Genomic DNA, 5,108 nt, shown 5'->3' with positions numbered 1-5,108 from the left:
TTTCTTCTTCTATTTTCTGCGGCACTATGAAACTCTGAAAAAAAATCGACTATGTTAAGAATCTCACAACTCACAAGATTATGAAGTTATGAAGCTTGTCACTGCAAAGCCGTCCTAAACAGCAGGCCCCCGAAACGCTCGTCGGACTCTTGTAAGACATCAATTGCAGTCTCCGAGATGACAACATCGTTGTCCCCCTTACGGACGTCGGGCCTATTAACTCCGTCGTCCTCGTCGTCACCGGAGACTGCGACCTCTTTGGCGGTTTCAATAACACTGTCTTGAAGAAAATCGAAGCTCGGATCCAACAGCTACACAAACTTGACTTGAATTGCGTTGTAATAAGAGAGAGAGGATAGTGGTGGTAGTAATAGAAATAATAACAGTGATGGTGATGAACTAATGATGATAATGGGATGGTTAGTGGGTAGAAGAGAATATTTTATTAGAGCAAAATCGTTATGTAATTAACATTTTATATAAAAAGGATGATTTTAAGATAATTTCTAAAAGTTGAGAATGATATTAACAAACAAAATGGTGTTTGTTATGGTACAATGATAAATTCATACGTATCGATACGTTAATGGTGTGTTTGTTTGAGGTGGAAATGGGAGGAATGAAAAAGAAGGGAAAGAAATTAGAAAGAAAATAGTTATTTTTCTTTGTTTGGTTGAGGGGAGAAATGAGAGAGGAAAGAAAATGGGATAGAAAAATATTGGTGGGACCCACCAATTTTCTTTCCCTCNAACAATGGAGAAAAAATGGAGAGAAAACTAATTCTTTCTCTCTACTTCCAATATTACCTCTTTACTTATTTTAATATATTTTATAACATAAGGATAAAATTGTCTTTTTATACTATTTCTTTCTTTTTTATTTTTCTTTCATCCAAACACATCTAAAAAAAATAAAAATCCACTCAATTTCTTTCCTTTCTTTTCTTTCCTTTCTATTTATTTCCTCTCTATTTCTTTCCTTCCAACCAAACATAGCACTTTTACTAATATACCCCTTTTAATTAAATAAATATAAAAAAATATTTTTAATTTAATTTTAAAAAAAGTCTTTATTTATTTAATTTTATAAAAAAACTTAAACATATTTCCTTTATTTGATTAGACAAAAATACCCTTTCAAATTAATCAAATTTTAAAATTTAATTAATCTTAATTTTATAATTTCAAATAATTTAAACAACAAAACAAAAACATATTAAAAAAAAAACAGAGTTACTTCCTAATAGTACAGTAGCAAGACATTGAAGCTGTTCTTCAAGTGGTGTGCCCATCAAATTCCACATCTCTAATAGTACAGTAGCAAGACATTGAAGCTGATAAAGCAATAAAAATCAGAGTTACTTCCTGTAATGATACAGGATTTTGAAGAATAAGAGCAAATGACATTGACCTTCTGCATTGTGTGTGATTTAACCTCTCTCAAACTTTTTACTTCAGATGATAAAATCTTTATAGTATTGTCACTTATTTCTTTCGATGCAGTGGAAGTAACCAAAGTGGGGCAAATTTCACCAAGTTTGTCTTTTATATCCAAACCAAGTACTGAACATAGCGAACTAAGAGTATTCAAAAGGTCAAATACCTGCTTCAGTCGACTGGCCTGCAACAATTGAATACCAAATTAGTATTTTAAGTGTTCTAAGAAAAAATATCACCTTTTCATCTAGAGCCAGACAATAGAAGTAAGGCTACTTTGTAGTTCAGCATATCAACAGTTTAGGCAAGAAAACAAATAGGAGTAACAACAGAATATCACCTTTTCATTTTGAAATTGAACTTCCTTTGTAGTTCTTTTAGTCTTTCCAAAGTCAAGTTGTTTTCATCTAGATATACATTAGCCCCCTTACTTCCATACAGCTCAGTTGAAATATTTTGCAGTTGATACAAGACTTCTAAAAATTGTTTCTTCCTCTCAGTCTTCAGCTTGCGCATCTCCTCAAGCAGCAAAACAACAATTTTGCGTCCTTTCTTCAAGCTTTCACATGTCTTGTGCTCAAACTGTGGACATGCAACGGAATTTATTACTTAGAAAATTTCCATGACAGAGAAAACGGCGAAAGCACAATCTGAATTCTGGAGTGCCTAAGTAATTACATGTGGTGGCTGTACGCCCATCGCCGCACAGATGCCAGCTAAGTAATTTCTTGCTGAATTTGTGCTCTATATGCTTTTGCTTCATCCACTTTTTTCTTATACAACTCCAAACACTTTTGCTCTATTTCAAGTAACATTGCATCTTTCTGAGAATCAGACTCTCCAACGTCATCCCATATTTTCTAACATTAGAACACGAGGATCACACAAACCAAGAATGAGCAATTTTAGAAAAAATAGAAAGCTCTCTAGAAACAGAAGTAAAAAGTAAGCAATAAATTGGGAAGATGTGTCTTCCTCACAACAACTTACAACCTGAAGTTCTTTTAGTAACAAGTAGCAAGCTGTTTCTTGATGAGCAAACTGACTGCTATGGTTGCTCAGAAACATTGGTAACAAATATGCTGGAAGAAAACGGAAAAGGAACAAAGAAAGAGGTTATTTGTTTGGCGCCTAAGAATCCTTTATGCTGGCTGTAACCCTGTAACCTTTACCTACCTAGCCCTTGTTTTTGTTCTAGACTCGCCCGGATATGAATGTGCAACAGAGCGAGCAGGGATAAAAAATCTAAAATTTGAAGCCGGAGATTCTCGCACAGGAACAAGCGTAGACCAGTAGCTCGCCTTTCACTCAGTAGTTTGAATGGAAGCCATCCCCTTCAAACACCCTATCCAGCCCAGTTCTGGCAGCGACCGGCGACACGACGGCGAGAGCAGAGACGACGGCAAGCAGTGACCCGATGACAAGCTGCTCCAAGCCACGGACAGAGAAGCCAGCAGGATGGGGACGACGTGCCGAGCTACCTGGGTTCCGGACAGAGGGAAGAGGAAGAAGCGGAAGCGCTGAGACAGGGGACGGCCGCGGCAAAGAACCTAGGAGTAGGGTTTTGCCATTTTTGTTTGAAAGTCTTTCCTTCGGAAGGGGGGACGAATGATATTAGGAAAATTGAAGAAGACGAAGAACTATTGATTTTTAGTTTTATTGATATGTTTTGATTTGTTTTAGATGAGAACACGAATGATTAGGAGAAACGGAGGAGATGAAAAACGATTGATTTTTGTTTTTTTTTTTTAATATGTTTTTGTTTTGTTGTTTAAATTATTTGAAATTATAAAATTAAGATTAATTGAATTTTAAAATTTGATTAATTTAAAAGGGTATTTTTGTTTAATCAAAGAATGTTTTAAGATTTTTTTAAAATTAAATTAAAAATATTTTTTTATATTTATTTAATTAAAAGGGGTATATTAGTAAAAGTGGTGATATAATATATATTTAAAAAAGAAAAAATTAAATGCTGATATGAAAAATAAATTCCACGTGGCTTGTTACTACTTGTCCATATTTTTAACGTATCGATACGTATGAATTTATCATCGTACCGTAGCAAACACCTGTCAGATTGATTTTGATTCAAAATTTTAATTAGGAATAAAAAAAGGTTGTTTAGATTATACTACTCAAAATCACTTTTAGATAAAAAATTACTAAAAGAGACATTAATTAAAATAAATTTTTATATTATTCTATTATTTTACTTTAGATATTTGAATAAATCTTATTAATTCATTTTATAATAAAGTTAATATTTACTTACTAAATTAAAGTAACATATCCCTTGGCATGTAATTTCCATATTACTCATCCAAATTTGATTTATGTCGTTAAGTATATTAGGATGGGAATTGACGTGGTTTAGTCACGGGATTTAATGTGATAAAAGTTGCATTCAGATTGTTAAAGTAATGAGAGAAATAGCATTCAGATGCGCGCATAAAGTTTATAAGATGTGATTATGTTAAGAAATAATATATGTATAGCCCAAGTGGGAGATTGTTAAGAAATTATTTTAATTTTCTAATTTGTTTGTGGGAAATATATATATTAATTATAATAATAAATTATGCTATTTCAAATTAAATGACTTATATAATGGTGATCTCATTTATTGTTTTAAATGCTAAATTGAATAAGTCATTATTAATTACTTTTGATTTGGAATTAAATGAGAATAAAACCGGATATTATCTTTTGTTCCTTAGATAATTATCTTTTGGATTTTAGATATATTATCTTTTGGGCTTTAGATACCATTTTATTTGGGCTTAAGGGTTTAATGGGTGCCATGCTCAAATATAAATAGGTTTTCAGGGTTTCGGTCTCCAATATACCAAAAGCTGCCTTTGTTGCTCTTTCCCCATCAAAAGAGTTACGATTCAGCCTCCTAAGAATACAGAAGACTTACGCTTCCGCATTCAAGTACTTCCTTTCTTAATGATTTAACATAGATAATCTTTGGGCAAAATTGCAACAAAATAAAGTATAATAAAATATAAAACGAGAACTCAAATAAAAAACGATAAAAATTTTATAAAACCAACCATATATATCATATGAATAAAAAAATATAATAAAAGATAAAAAAATTTATATGAACTATATCAAATAAAAAAAAATAAAATAAACTTCGTATAAGATATAAACACAGTGCATAAAAGAGAAAAAAAATAGAATTCATTTGAACAAGAAATAATAAAAATACCATAAAAAAATTAACATACCTGAGAGATTAGAACACTGAAAAAAACCAATATAAAAAAAGTCAATGATAAAAATAAGTAAAAAATAAAAAAGAATAAAGTCAAATAAAAATAAAAAAGACACTTTACATATTAAACATAAAAAATAGTAAATAATAAAAAAATTCATATGAACTAAAAAACAATAAGAAATAAAAATATAAAAGGGAGTACTATACATTTTATAATATTAAACAAAAAAATATTTTATAATTTATTTTAGTGTCGTTAGTACTCTTTAATTTAGTATCATTTTGGACTATAAATTTTTATTATTTATGACTCTTTTGTTACTTATCATTAGTATATAATAAAAACGAAAATAAAGTACAGTGAGAAGTATAATAAAAACAACAAAAAAAACAAAAAAAATTTCATACAAATATAATATATAATAATTACAACCAACAACAAA

At 30.5% G+C, this 5,108-nt stretch overlaps 1 long non-coding RNA gene and 1 other non-coding gene across 3 annotated transcripts in view; one reads left to right on the top strand and one right to left on the bottom strand.

Moving 5' to 3' along the window:
* On the top strand, window positions 594–3,144 carry LOC107612466. The gene is made up of 3 exons (XR_001613772.2): window positions 594–604; window positions 2,546–2,551; window positions 3,036–3,144. It is a non-coding gene; the product is annotated as an uncharacterized LOC107612466 (long non-coding RNA).
* Window positions 1,225–5,108, bottom strand: part of LOC107612464 — a 24,434-nt gene continuing 20,550 nt past the window's right edge. Inside the window, exons 1-5 of one of the 2 annotated variants that reach the window (XR_001613770.2) lie at window positions 2,430–3,042; window positions 2,115–2,296; window positions 1,777–2,018; window positions 1,411–1,620; window positions 1,225–1,333 (exon numbers count right to left, since the gene is read on the bottom strand). This is a non-coding gene — a transcript (uncharacterized LOC107612464). Of the gene's footprint in view, window positions 1,334–1,410; window positions 1,621–1,776; window positions 2,019–2,114; window positions 2,297–2,429; window positions 3,043–5,108 lie in introns of those variants that run through there. The other variant, XR_002352112.1, reaches the window with a different exon arrangement.

The sequence above is a fragment of the Arachis ipaensis genome, chromosome B08, assembly GCF_000816755.2.
Source record: "Arachis ipaensis cultivar K30076 chromosome B08, Araip1.1, whole genome shotgun sequence".
Classification (NCBI taxonomy): domain Eukaryota; kingdom Viridiplantae; phylum Streptophyta; class Magnoliopsida; order Fabales; family Fabaceae; genus Arachis; species Arachis ipaensis.
This window is presented reverse-complemented; position numbering and strand designations above follow the sequence as displayed.